We start from the raw sequence: 14824 nt of genomic DNA, 5'->3' as shown, positions 1-14824 counted from the left end.
CCTTACCTTTCCTTGTTAAGTTTTTGGAGCCGCCCACTTCAGAAATTAACACCATTCACAGCCCAGGAGCAACTTAACACAGCTAGGAAGTCACCTACAACATCTTCTCGTCCGCCTTCTTTTTAATGTAAAACCAAAATAAGGAGTGTCCAGCGACTCCCCACCGCGCCGCTTAAAGCAACAGAGCGTTTTAGGCTTAACTCCCAGGCTCTGGGAATTCCAGTGGGTCAGAATTGCTTAATCTTGGAGACCTGCAGAGAGAAAGTCTCCAGGAGGACCGCTCCCCAAACCCTGGTTTCTCTTTATCCCTAGCTGCACATTCCACAGTGGAAAGCGGGAGCGGCGACCCGAAGGCAGCGAAGTTCTCTCGAGCTCAGCTCCCGAGGCCGGGAGCGCGCGGCGGTTCCACCCGCCGAGCGGCGCCGGGTCCCGGCTGCGTGGGGCGCTGCGCACCGGAGCGCTCAGCGTCTGGTCTGCGGGCCCTTCCCGGTTCCCTCCCTCTCTCCTCCCGCCGCCCGCCCCCTGCCGAGGCCATCCGCCTCACAGTAGCAAGGTTGTGTCTCGTCTACTCCCTTCCCTTAAACTCACCAAACCAGATTTTTACTCCCAACATCGGCAACTTCCCGTAAATCTGCCCTGAAATTTTATCCTGCTCGCTGAGCCTCCCCTGGCTAAAGGCCAGTGCCACATTCCTCTTGTTTTTAGGAGCGCAGATACCTTTGCTGAAGGTTCAAAGAAAATCGGCCTTCATGGCAGAGATTGGGGGACTTGACCAGACGGACTTCTCTCCCCGCCCCAAAAGTCACATGCCTTTCAGACACCCAGAAGTGGCACCTGCTCCACCTGGGGGCATCTGTCCCAGTCAGACGCTCGGCCCCCTTCGGGCTGTTGGAGAAACCCAGCCAGAACCACGTTGGAGGAATTAGGAACCTGCTGTTGAATTTCAAGCCGATCGGAACCGCCCCGTTCCCCGTCTTCCCCCCATAAAGAAGTCGCTGGACGAGGTGGGATCTCCGCGACCCCCGCGTGCCCGAGGAGAGCTCCCGGGGCGTCCTTACCTGGGGCCGAGCATGGCTTGGCCGCACGCAGGCAGGAGCGTCACGCGGACGGGGCCCTGACCTTTGCTGGGGCCTTCGCAGCAGGGCCTGGGGCCTGGGCGCTGCTCGTTCAGAAGTGGCTCATTTTAATGCGCTCTGACCTAGAGTTACGAAGGGTTTCTAGAAAGGGAACAAAAAAACATTGCATTTAGAAACAGCAGCCAAGCTCTCGCTTCACCTTGCCTGCTCTCTGGGGAGTTGGCTCGAACCCCCACCCCATCCCAATCCCCAAGAAACCCAGATGTCCGCAATCCGCGCCCCACCCCCTTCGCCTTACCTGTTTATACAAGAGTTAAGGAGCCTCCCGCATTTCAGTGGAGCGCTAAGCCTGTTTGTAGGCGCGGAATGGGCCAACAGGAATCTAATTCTGTGACTAAACAAACGAGAAGCGGAAGCAGGCACCACCAGGAACCTAAAACAGAGTTGTGATTTCGGGTTGCAGTGTCATTCAGCTGAGGGGAAAAAAAAATACCGGGCTACTTTAGTGAAAGAATGTTCCAAAAATGGTTCTTTGCTGGTTGAGTTAACACATGCAAAGAGCTTAGAACGGTGCCTGGCACATAGTGTTAGCTGCAGTTATTGTTGTTGTTGTTGTTATTATTTACAGTATGGCTTTTTTCTGAAGAAGGGGCGTGTGGTCAGAGTTAGACATGGGCTGTGGCCCCAACACTGCCACTCACTAGCTGTGAGGCCATGAGCAAGATATTTAATCTCTCCCAGCCTCAGTTTCTGGAAGATTCTAACGATGGGATTTTTACAAACAGTTTACATTCATTGCTGACAGTCTTGAATACTATGGGAAATAAAGTCCCTGTAAAGGGTAGCCAACTGAATTTCATCTCACTTAAAAGTAACAAGATTGACAAGAGAAATGGAGATTAATTTGCCTGCATTCCATGAAGCTCACTAATAGGAAGGAAACTCAGGACCCAGCAATCATCCATTTGCTGTGCTTAATTCTCATTTGTATTTTAGCACTTGACCTGGTGTCTAACCCTGGGAGAGTTACTTATCCCAGACTGGGCCGGACAAATAATGACCCTTGCCGTTTGAAAAGCAGTATGAAAGAGAGGGAAATGATTTTGAAACTCCTCATAAATATTAAAAAGTGATTATTGAAGGCTAAAATGTTATCAGTGCCTCCACCCTTTATCCTCCATTTAACTTCACATTTAAAGAAAGAAATCATGGCCGGGGTGCGGTGGCTCAAGCCTGTAATCCCAGCACTTTGGGAGGCCAAGACAGGCGGATCACAAGGTCAGGAGATCGAGACCATCCTGGCTAACACGGTGAAACCCCGTCTCTACTAAAAAATACAAAAAACTAGCCAGGCGAGGTGGCGGGCGCCTGTAATCCCAGCTACTCGGGAGGCTGAGGCAGGAGAATGGCTTCAACCTGGGAGGTGTAGGTTGCAGGGAGCCGAGATTAATTAAGTGAAAATTAATTAAAAAGTAGTAGCCCTAAGAGAGCGAAATAAAGGTTGAAGGGGAATCAAGAAAACCATAAATTTAAAAGCAGCATTTGCCACCTTTGGGAAAAATGATTCCTTAAAACCAGCAAAGAATTCTGGAACATTTTAAATCCTTCTGATCTTTTGTCTTCTCTTGAGGCAAAATTTAACCCAGACAAATTCAACATTTCCTGCGTTTTAGGTTCATTCCTTGTCAATACCAGCCAGCATGTACTGTGAACAGCAGGCAGTGGGAACTCTCTCAGCAGAGTTCTCTCACCAGACCTAAAGGTTGACACTGCCAGGCACAAACAATGGCTCCACCCCCTTAAGACAACTAAAAAACTCAGCTCCATATTAGCCTGAAGTTTTCTTTTCTTTTCCAGAAGTATCTGGATTATGGCCTCAAGAAAGGCTCACCGTCACAGACTGTCCAAGCTGAAGGATTCCAGAGGGGACATTCTCGCTGGGCACGGTGGCTCATGCCTGTAATCCCAGCACTTTGGGAAGCCGAGGCAGGCAGATTACCTGAGGTCAGGAGTTCCAGATAAGCCTGACCAACATGGTGAAACCCCATCTCTACTAAAAATACAAAAATTGGCCGGGCATAGTGGCGGGCACCTGTAATCCCAGCCACTCGGGAGGCTGAGGCAGGAGAATGGCTTCAACCTGGGAGGTGTAGGTTGCAGGGAGCCGAGATTGCGCCACTGCACTCCAGACTGGGTGACAGAGTGAGACTTTGACTCAAATAAATAAATAAATAAAATAATAAAAATAAAAGGAATTTGAAAGTGTGGAGATCAGTGACTCCAGGTGAACCGGAAGTGGAGTCAGGGAAAACTCCTGCTTGAGGAGGCTCAGGTTCCACTTCAGGAAGTGAGTCCTCATCTCAGAGAGGGTCAGTTACCCTTTCTCAGATGTTGCCTGCTCCTTCTTCAGTTTTGCCCACTGACACCTACGAAGTGGGTATATCCTTTATTTATTTATTTTTTTTGAACCCCATATCCACTGGAGAAATGGGTATAATTCTTGTTCCTATTTCTCACTGCCCTTCCCAGGAACATGACAAAAATAAAATAGATTTTTCTAAGTGGCAGGCTATAGCAAAACAAATGTGAACTTTCATTATTTCTTTTTTCTGGCTAACCTTGGTGCCTGTTTTATTATTATTATAATTATTTTAATTCTTAGGCCCACTCCATTTTCCTGGGGCATTTTAGTTTTCCAGACCCTTGTCTTTTACTTTCTGTTTTCTTCTTTTCCTTCTGCCTATGAGACAATGTTCCGGGGTGAGTGCAAACAGCATGAAAATTCATTTCCAATAGATTCGAGTTTGAATCTCAATTTTTTCTCTGAGCTATGTGATGTTGGACAAATTGCTTAATCACTTTGAGTTTTAGTGTCTTCATTTATAAATTAATAACACCTATCTTTCTGGATTTCTTTCTTTTTTTTGAGACGGAGTCTCACTCTATTGGCCAGGCTGGAGTGCAATGGTGCGATCTTGGCTCACTGCAACCTCTGCCTCCCAGGTTCAAGTGATTCTCCTGCCTCAGCCTCCCAAGTAGTTGGGATTACAGGCACGCACCACCACAGCCAGCTAATTTTTGTATTTTTTTTTTTTTTTTAGTAGAGACGGGGTTTCACCATGTTGGTCAGGCTAGTCTCAAACTCCTGACCTCATGATCCGCCTGCCTCGGCCTCCCAAAGTGCTGGGATTACAGGCATGAGCCACCGCACCCAGTCTTTTTTTTTTTTTTTTTTTTTTTTTTGAGACGGAGTCTCACTCTTGTTGCCCAGACTGGAGTGCAGTGGCATGATTTTGGCTCACTGCAACCTCAGTCTTCCAGGTTCAAGCAATTCTAGCAAGTAGCGGGGATTACAGGCATGCACCACCACACCTAGCTAGTTTTGTATTTTTAGTAGAGATGGGGTCTCACCATGTTGGCCAGACTGGTTTCGAACTGCTGACCTGAGGTCATCCACCCGCCTCAGACTCCCAAAGTGCTGGGATTACAGGCATGAGCCACTGCGCCTGGCCATCTCTCTGGATTTCTACAAGAGTTAAATGAGAGCTAAAATCTCAGCATGGACCCTGGCACATAGAAGTTACTGAATAAATGGTATTTCCTTTTGAATCTGGAAAGAAACCTCCTCCACAGCTCACAAAGAATTGTCTTTCCCATGCTTAAGTCTTAGATCAAATAATGCTATCTAAGACACCCTCATCAAGAGAGGTAAGCCGCAATAAAAAAAATAACCAGTCATGTGCATACCATTTCCACTTATGGGCATAGCATGTACATAGCATTCCCAATGATAGATTTATTATCACCTTTAATTGTCACAACTGTGAGAGTTAAATATGGATAAGGCAGGGCCAGGCGCAGTGGCTCACGCTTTGTAATCCCAGCACTTTGGGAGGCCAAGGCAGGTGGATCACCTGAGGTCAGAAGTTCAACACCAGGCTGGTCAACACGGTGAAACCCTGTCTCTACTAAATATACAAAAATTAGCCAGGTATGGTGGCGGGCACCTGTAATCCCAGCTACTCGGGAGCCTGAGACAGGAGAATCGCTTGAACCCTGGAGGCGGAGGTTGCAGTGAGCCAAGATTTCGTCATTGCACTTCAGCCTGGGCAACAAGAGCGATCAGATTAGGAAAGTAAGGTTCTCAGTAATTGCTAGTAAGTTGCAGAGCCAAGTTTTATTTTGTTTGTTTGTTTGTTTGTTTTTACTGTTTTTCACTATTCCACACTACTGAAACTATAGAGATGGGGTCTCATCATGTTGTCCAGGGTGGTTTCAAACTCCTGGGCTCAAATGATCTGGCTGCCTTGGCTTCCCGAAGTGCTAGAATTACAGGTGTGAGCCACCGCACCCAGCCTGAACCTAAGCTTTCTATCGTGGCTGGTGATTATTTCTCTCAACAGGTATTATTCAGAAAAGAAATCTTTTTTTTGTTTGTTTGTTTTTAGAGGTAGTCTTGTTCTGTCGCCCAGGCTGGAGTGCAGTGGTGTAATCTCGGCTCACTGCAACCTCTGCCTCCCAGATTCAAGAGATTCTCCTGCCTCAGCTTCCCAAGTAGCTGGGATTACAGACGTGCACCACCATGCCCAGCTAATTTTTGTATTTTTTAGTAGAGATGGGGTTTCACCATGTTGGCCAGGCTGGTCTTGAACTGTTGACCTTGTGACCCACCCGCCTCAGCCTCCCAAAGTGCTGGGATTACAGGCGTGAGCCACCATGCCCGGCCAAGAAATCCTGTTTTAATCCAGAACGTGCAGCTTGACCAGAGAGACCTCTCATCCCCACAGTTTCTAAAGCCTCCACTTTCCCCATAGGGTGGCCACACCCATAGAAGCTTTTTCTAAAACATATTTTTGTTTTCAACTTTAATATTAAATTCCCACTAAGTCTAATATGTGCAAATTTAAGACGTTTTATTCCAGGGCACTCTTGAATCCAAAGGATTTAGCCCAGGGGCTACCCCTAGAATGCAGTAGACAGCCCATAGGATGAGGGAGAGCCATTCAGAACTCGTTTAGAAGGGAGTCTGGGCCGTCAGTTTCCATGCCACACCATAGGAGGGCCCCTGACTGAATTTTAAAAATGTACTGAGTTCACAGAAAAGGGAATTAAGTATAGCAGGGGTTCACTTCGAACATTAATCTCAGAAGCCAAATCCTTCATTTTGAGAAAGCCCTTCAATGCAAGGAGTCCCTTGACCTTCGTTCTTGCACAAATAGCTCTGCCAAAGCCTGTCCCGCTGAGATGGAGGGAGCACTAATGTAAATTATAGGCTCTTAAAGGCCTGCTCAAGACCACAGAATGATTTTGTTATGGCAACAAATGCTGTTAATTCCTCTGTATCCCTTTAAGACTTATTCCCTACCAGAGACGATCTGCAGATTTCTTTCTATTTTATAACAGAAAACAGCCCCACCTAAGAAGCTCAATCATTCAGCAATAACTTATCAGAAAAGATTGCCAACATAAAATTGCTAACATTTATTAAGTGCTTACTGAGTATTTGCCAGATACTACGCCACACACTTTACATGTATTAACTATGTAATCCTCACAACAAGCCCATGAGCTAGAGACTGTTGTTATGCTCATTTTATACAGAAAGAGACCAAGTAAATGACATTACTGAGTTCCCAGGACTAGAAGGTGGCAGAGTTGGGGTTTAACCCAGGCATTCTGGCTTGTGAACCTGCAATCCTAACCATGGCCTCCATGGCCTCACAAAAAATTCCATATATGTCTATGATTGTGTTACAAACGTTGTGTGTATTCTAGTAGTGGTATCACTAGTATCACTAGTGTCAAGAATAGTGTCTGGAACATAATGGGCACTCAATAAGTGTCCCTTGAATGAATGAGTGAATGCGGATGTACATTTAAATGTTATGATCTCAACATTGGGAGGTGTGTGTCAAGAAAGGGTCTAGCTCATCTAGGATGTGAGGGTTAGGAACACATTTGAGAATGATTAAAAGTGTGTTTTCAAAACTATGGTTAATCCAGGCACTGTGGCATGCAGCTGTAGTCTCAGCTACTCAGGAGGCTAAGGTGGGAGGATCACTTGAACCGAGGAGTTCAAGTCTAGCCTGGGCAACATAATGAGAAACCATCTCTAAAAATGTGTGTGTGTTGGGACGGGGAGGGTTAAGGTTTTAATCTGAAATATACTGCAGGGGATGATGATTTTATAGGACAGAATTAATTGCAGATGTGGCCAAATTTACTGACTATAAAATCTACATCAAAATAATGTGAACATTCTTGCCTCTGCTTCTATTATTTTTCTGCTTGGAATACCTTTGTGTCCACCATGTATCCATCACCTTTATACACTTAGTCCTCCAGAACACAGTCTGGGCTGGGTGCGGTGGCTCACTCCTGTAATCCCACCACTCTGAGAGGCCGAGGCGGGCAGATCACTTGAGGTCAGGAGTTTGAGACCAGCCTGGCCAACATGGTGAAACCCTGTCTCTGTTAAAAAATACTAAAATTAGCTGGGCATGGTGGCATGCACCTGTAGTCCCAGCTACTTGGGAGGCTGAGGCAGGATAATCGCTTGAACCCACGAGGCGGAGGTTGCAGTGAGCCAAGATCATGCCATTGCACTCCAGCCTGGGGGACACAGTGAGACTCTGTCTCAAACAAAGAAAAAAAAAAAAAAAGACACAGTCTGGGCTGGGCACAGTGGCTCACGCCTGTGATCCCAACACTTTGTGAGGCTGAGGCAGGCAGATCACTTGAGCTCAGGAGTTTGAGACCAGCCAGGGCAACAGGTCAAAACCCTGTCTCTACAAAACATACGAAAATTAGCCAGGCAGGGCTGGGCGCAGTTGGCTCATGCCTGTAATCCCAGCACTTTGGGAGGCCAAGGCGGGTGATCACCTGAGGTCAGGAGTTCGAGACCAGCCTGGCCAACATGGTGAAACCCCATCTCTACTAAAAGTACAAAAGTTAGCCGGTGGTGTGGTGGCGGGCACCTGCAATACCAGCTACTCAGGAAGCTGAGACAGGAGAATAGTTTGAACCCAGGAGGCGGAGGTTGCAGTGAGCCAAGATGGCGCCATTACACTCCAGCCTAGGCAACAGAGGGAGACTCAGTCTCAAAAAAACAACAACAAAAAAATTAGCCCGGCGGGGTGGCACCCACCTGTGGTGCCAGCTACTCAGGAGGCTAAGGTGGGAGGATCGCTGGAACCTGGAAAATCAAAGCTACGCTGAGCTGTGATTCTGCTACTGCACTTCAACCTGGGTGATGGAGCTAGATTCTGTGCCCCAAAAATAAATTAAATTTAAAATAAATAAAAATTTAAAAAGAATACCATCTGTCCCCACACAAAGTAATAGTAAATGTTTGACATGTTGGATTTGATTTGGTAATTACACTGATTTGATCATCACACATTGTATACATGTATTGAAATATCACACTGTATCCCATAAATATGTACAGTTATTATGTGTCAATCAAAAACAGTAAAGAAAAAAAATACACACACACACACACACAGTCTGGAGCCAGATACTTGAGTCTGAATCCCATCTCTACCACTTAGTGGGTGAATATGGGCAATTAACAGCTGTTCATGACCTTTAGACTCTTTAGCAGTACCCACTTCCTTGAGAGTATTAAGAGGATTCCACGTGTAACTGTAGGTGCAGTCTTTAGAATAGCACCATTATAAGTCTCATCTAAGTATTTTCTGTTATGATGATTCATCTAAACATCCAGCTATTGTTTCATCCAACAAACATTTTTCAAGCATCTATTATGTGTCAGGTTCTCTGCATCATGCCGAAGATAGAAAAGTAAATGAGCTGACCAGACACTGTGGCTCCTGTCTGTTATCCCAGCACTTTGGGAGGCTGAGGTGGGTGGATTACCTGAGGTCAGGAGATCGAGATCAGCCTGGCCAACATGGTGAAACCCCATCTCTACTAAAAATATTAAAAAATTAGCCAGGCATGGTGGCAGGTGCCTGTAATCCCAGCTACTCAGGAGGCTGAGGCAGGAGAATCACATGAACCCAGGAGGCAAAGGTTGAAGTAAGCCATTGCATTCCGGCCTGGCAACAAGAGTTTTAAAGAGGAAAAAAGATAGATAGAGAGAGAGAGAGAGAGAAAAGAGAAAGAGAGAGAGAGAGAGAGAAAAGAAAGAGAGAGAAAAGAATGAGAGAGAAAGAGAGAGAGGAAGGAAGGAAGGAAGGAAGGAAGGAAGGAAGGAAGGAAGGAAGGAAGGAAGGAAGGAAAGAAAGAAAGAAAAGAAAAGAAAGAAAGAAAAGAAAGAGAGAAAAGAAAGAAAAGAAAGAAAGGAAGAAAGAAAGAAAGAGAAAGAAAGAAAAGAAAATGAGCTATGGTGCCCATCCTCAAGGAACTCGTATCTTACGAAGGCAGGTAAGCAACCAACCAATGGTTGTATGGTGTGTAAGCCCAGGATGCTGTGTGAGTTGTTATATATTCTTTGTTTGTTTGTTCTGCTTTTGTTTTTTTGTTTTGGGGAGTACTTATATATTCTGGCTTAAAGGACCAAACTGGGGGAGAGCTGAGAGGCTTGAAGTTTGCCTGCAAGCTAGCAAGGCAAAGAAGAGAAGTGCATTTCAGGTGAGCAAAAATCACCAAGGAACCAAATAAATTGTAGATTCAGGTGTGTAAAGGCGAGGAGTTTTCTGTGCTGGAGGGTTGCATGGCAGTGATGTGAGATGAAATTGAGAGACAGACAGGGGTCACTTCATGAGGAAAAGTGTCTGCCATGCCAGGGAATTCAGAAAGGTTTCAAACAGGGAATGTTGAGATCAGATAGGCATATCCATCCGAGTCCAGGGTAGTGGCAAAGTAGATGGAGAAGAAAGGATTCACAATATATTTAAAATATAAGAGTCATGGTATTATGGTAAGAGTCAGATAATTGGGGGTAAGATAGAAGACAGCAGAAAAATTTGGAGTAGGGATAATCATTCATTCTGTAAATGTTCATTGAACTCCTACTATATCCCAATTATTTTTCTAGACCTGGAGAAAACAGCAGTGAACAAAATAGGCATAAATTCTGTCCTCATGGAGCTTGCTTCTGTTGGGAGCAGACAAACAAAAAACAAGTAAGTAAAATATAAAGCATGCTTGATGATGGTAAGTACTATGAAGAAAAACAGAGCAGAGAAGGGAATAGAAAAAATAAAGCAGAGACAAAATAAAGCTGAAAGCTGGTTGCAATATTTCAAAGGTGGTAAGGAAAGACTTCCCTGAGAAGGTGACATTGAGAGGAACTAAAGACAGTGAGGGACAGATTAATGCAGATACTCAGAGGAAGTATATTCCAGGCAGAGCAAGAGTGTGCTTGGTGTCTTTAAGAATAGCTAGAATGTAAGGCCGGGTGCGGTGGTTCACCCTGTAATCCCAGCACTTTGGGAGGCGGAGGCAGGCGGATCATGAGGTCAGGAGATGGAGACCATCCTGGCTCCATTAGTAGAGACGATGAAACTCCGTCTCTACTAAAAATACAAAAAATTAGCCAGGTGTGGTGGCGGGCGCCTGTAGTCCCAGCTACTCAGGAGACTGAGGCAGGAGAATGATGTGAACCCCAGAGGCGGAGCTTGCAGTGAGCCGAGATTGCGCCACTGCACTCCAGCCTGGGCAACAGAGTGAGACTCCATCTCAAAAAAGAAAAAAAAAAAGAATGGCTAGAATGCATGTTCACCATGGAACACTATGCAGCCATAAAAAAGAGTGATTGGCCAGGCATGGTGGTTCGTGCCTGTAATCCCAGCACTTTGAGAGGCTGAGGTGGGAGGATCACTTGAGCCCAGGAGTTTGAGACCAGCCTGGACAATGAAGGGAGACCTTGTCTCTACAAATTAGTTGGGGAATGGTGGTGCACACCTGTAGTCCCAGGCACTCAGGAGGCTAAGGTGGAAGGATTGCTTGAGCCTATGAGGTCGGGCCTGCAGTGAGCTGTGATTGTGCCCCACTGCACTTCAACCTGGTGACAGAGTAAGACCCAAAAAAAAAAAAAGAACAAGAACAAAATCACGTCCTTTGCAGGAACATGGGTGGAGCTGGAGGCCAGCATTCTTAGCAAACTTAACTCTACGCCACTGAGCCTGGTATTCTCCACAAATTATCCAGAAAATCACTAGCCATTTATCAGACTTAGCACCAAAAGAGAAACTTATCCGCCATCTCTTTTCTGGTTCAATCATTTTATTTTATAGGTAAGGAAACAGATCTGGAAAGGTAGAGTGACTCCTCTCAAGATTAACCAGCCGCTAAAAGGCAGTGCCAGGACTCTGATATCTGACACTAAATCAGTGTTTCATTTCATCATCACATCCTGCAGGAACAGAACACCAAATATTATATGTTCTCACTTATAAATGGGAGCTAAATAACGAGAACCAATGGACATAAAGAGGGGAACAGCAGACACTGGGGCCTGCTGGAGGGACAGGGGAGGGGATCAGGAAAAATAACTATCGGGTACTATGCTTAGTACCTGGGTGACAAAATGCTCTATACACCAAACCACTGTGACACGAATTTGCCTGCATTAACAAACCTGCACATGTATTCCTGAACCTAAAAAAACTTAAAAAAGAAAAGGAAAGGTCAGGCACGGTGGCTCATGCCTGTAATCCTAGCACTTTGGGAGGCCAAGGCGGGCAGATCACCTGAGGTCAGGAGTTCGAGACCAGCCTGGCCAACATGGCAAAAGTCTATCTCCACTAAAAACATAAAAATTAGCTGGGCATAGTGGTGAGCACCTGTAGTCCCAGCTACTCCAGGAGGCTAAGGCAGGAAAATCACTTGAACCCAGGAGGCAGAGGTTGCAGTGAGCCGAGATGGCACCATTGGACTCCAGCCTGGGCGATAGAGTAAGACTCCCTCTCAAAAAAAAAAAAAAAAAAAAAAGGCAGCTAGAAGAACAGGGCATGGTAGCATATGTGTGTGATCCCAGCTACTCAGTTCAGGAGCCTGGGCAACATACTGAGATCCTGCTACAATTTTTAAAAATTGGCAGCCAGCACAGTGGCTGTGCTTGGGAGGCTAAGAGAAGGGAAGTGCTGGAGTCCAGGAATTCAAGGCTTCAGTGAGCCATTACTGTACCACTGCACTCCAGCCTGGGTGACAGAGCAAGACACTGTCTCTTAAAAATAATTAAATATTTTAAAAATTAAAAAAATTTTGCAAAAATGCATATTTAAAAAAGAGAAAGAAAAAAGAACAGCTAGAAGGTTTGGGCTGCAGTAGCCAGAGTGGATAGAAATAAGAAATGAGGGCTGGGTGTGGTGGCTCACACCTGTAATCCCAGCACTTTGGGAAGCTGAGGCAGGTGGATCACCCTGAGGTCAGGAGTTTGAGACTAGCCTGGGCAGCATGGTGAAAGCCCGCCTCTACTAAAAATACAAAAATTAGCCGGGCATGGTAGCCGACGCCTGTAATCCCAGCTGCTCAGGAGGCTGAGGCACAAGAATTGCTTCAACCCGGGAGATGGAGGTTGCAATAAGCTGAGATCGCGCCATTGCACTCTAGCCTTGGTAACAGTGAGACTCCATCACACACACACACACACACACACACACACAGAGAGAGAGAGAGAGAGAGAGAGAGAGAGAAAGAGAGAGAGAGAGAGAGAGAGAGAGAGAGAGAGAGAGAGAGAGAAAGAAAAAGAAATAAGAAATGAGGTAGGAAGATAATGGGGCCAAACTGTGTACAGCCTGCTAAGGCTTCTGGTCCACTGTAAGGACTTTGGCTTTTGCTCTGATGGCATGGAGAGCCATTGAGTAAAATAGTGACCAGTCAGATGCTAGTGGGGTTTTTTGGTTTTGGTTTTTTGGTTGGTTGGTTTGTTTGTTTTTAGACGAAGTCTTGCTATGTTGCCCAGCCTGGAGTGCAGTGGCACAATCTCAGCTCACTGCAACCTCTGCCTCCCAGGTTCAAGCGATTCTTCTGCCTCAGCCTTTCAAGTGGCTGAGACTACAGGTGCCTGTCACCACACCCAGCTAATTTTTGTATTTTTAGTAGAGATGGAGTTTCACTTTATTGGCCAGACTGGTCTCAAACTCCTGACTTCGTGATCCGCCCGCCTCAGCCTCCCAAAGTGCTGGGATTACAGGCGTGAGCCACCATACCCGGCCGTTTTGTTTTTTTTTTTTTTTTTTTTTGAGAAAGAGTCCCTTGCTCTGTTGCCCAGACTGGAGTGCAGTGGTGCAATCTCAGCTCACTGCAACCTCCGCCTCCCAGGTTCAAGTCATTCTTATGCCTCAGCCTCCCCAGTAGCTGGGATTACAGATGTGCACCACCACGCCCAGCTAATTTTTGTATTTTTGTTAGAAACAGGGTTGCACCATGCTGGCCAGGCTGGTCTCAAACGCCTGACCTCAGCTGTCCACCCATGTCAGCCTCCCAAAGTGCTGGGATTACAGGCATGAGCCACCATGCCCAGACAGATGCTAGTTTTAACAAGGTCACTAGTTCTGGGTGCAGTGTTAGTGCACATAGCAAGGGATCAGAGCAGCACAGAGGCACCAGTTTGGAGGTCATTGCAGTAGTGCCTGAGTTCATCTTCAAACTTCCGAACTTCAAAACTCCACACATACAGGCCTAATGAGCCTCATCAGGTGCACCTAGCAGGCAGAAGAATGTCCCGTAGATAGGCACAAGTTTGATGTCTTGGCAGCGAATTGATAGGGCTTGAAGCCAAGAGATCACCCAGAGTGTTGGGTGAACAAGAAGAGGATAGGACTAGGGACAGAAACTGTGTCCTGGCAAAGGGACAAGAGCACATGAAGAAGTTAAGAAGAAAGCGTTAGTCCAGGAAATTATTAGATTCAAGAAGGCAGGCGCGTTTACAAAGTCAACTGAGGCAAAGGGTTAATAAGACAAGGATTGAAAACTATCATTTTGTTTTGCAACTGGGAGATAATGGGTGCCCTTGACAAGGGTGGTTTCTGTGGAGTGGTAAAGGCTGAGCAGCGACTGGGAGGAAGGTGGGAAGACAGCAAGCAAGACAATCTGCTCGACTAATGGGGCCATGAAATGAAGAACAGTGATAGGGTAATCACCAGTGGATCAAAGGAGAGCTGGCCTTTTGAGATGAGCATGTCTATAAACTGAAGAGAAAAGCCAGTCAGGTGGGATTGGGTGTCTTAGACACCCAGGACAATCATATAATCATTCATTCATTCATTCACTTGTTCAACAAGTATTCATAATCTATCAAGAGTCAAACACTGGGCATACACAGATAAATAGAAACATGATCCATTCCATCACCTTGGAACTACACGTATAACTATACAAAGTGAGGCGAGCACTACAGATGGTTGTAAATGCCAGAAGAATCTATTAATTGTGCCTGTGGGGAAAAAGGGAAAAAGTAAAGGAAAATTCCTAGAGGTGGTAATACTTGGACAGGGGATCTTTCTTTTTTTTTTTTGAGACAGAGTTTCTCTCTTGTTGCCCAGGCTGGAGGGCAATGGCGCAATCTTGGCTCACCACAACCTGTGCCTCCTGGGTTCAAGCAATTCTCCTGTGTCGGCCTCCTGAGTAACTGGGATTACAGGCGCCCGCCACCACACCCGGCTAAGTTTTGTATTTCTTTAGTAGAGACGGAGTTTCACCACGTTGGCCAGGCTGGTCCTGAACTCCTGACCTCAGGTAATCCACCCGCCTCGGCCTCCCTTTTGGGATTACAAGAGTGAGCCACCATGCCTGGCCTTGGACAGAGAATTATTATTATGTTTTTATTGAAAGAA

The 14824-nt window shown here is 46.1% G+C and overlaps 1 protein-coding gene and 1 long non-coding RNA gene across 10 annotated transcripts in view; one reads left to right on the top strand and one right to left on the bottom strand.

Moving 5' to 3' along the window:
• Window positions 1-1485, bottom strand: part of RBM47 (RNA binding motif protein 47) — a 206600-nt gene extending 205115 nt beyond the window's left edge. For 2 of the 8 annotated variants that reach the window (XM_073012454.1, XM_008017581.3), the window contains exon 1: window positions 7-494. The gene's annotated coding sequence lies outside the window, so the exon portion shown is untranslated. Of the gene's footprint in view, window positions 1-6; window positions 497-588; window positions 685-717; window positions 827-1058; window positions 1226-1374 lie in introns of those variants that run through there. The other 6 variants (XM_008017582.3, XM_038008606.2, XM_008017583.3 and 3 more) reach the window with 6 other exon arrangements.
• Window positions 1-14824, top strand: part of LOC140710549 (uncharacterized) — a 30926-nt gene that overhangs the window by 9295 nt on the left and 6807 nt on the right. Inside the window, exon 2 of one of the 2 annotated variants that reach the window (XR_012091616.1) lies at window positions 10081-10168. This is a non-coding gene — a long non-coding RNA (uncharacterized lncRNA). Of the gene's footprint in view, window positions 1-7680; window positions 10169-14824 lie in introns of those variants that run through there. The other variant, XR_012091615.1, reaches the window with a different exon arrangement.

The sequence above is a fragment of the Chlorocebus sabaeus genome, chromosome 27 (assembly GCF_047675955.1).
Source record: "Chlorocebus sabaeus isolate Y175 chromosome 27, mChlSab1.0.hap1, whole genome shotgun sequence".
In the NCBI taxonomy this organism is placed as follows: Eukaryota; Metazoa; Chordata; class Mammalia; order Primates; family Cercopithecidae; genus Chlorocebus; species Chlorocebus sabaeus.
This window is presented reverse-complemented; position numbering and strand designations above follow the sequence as displayed.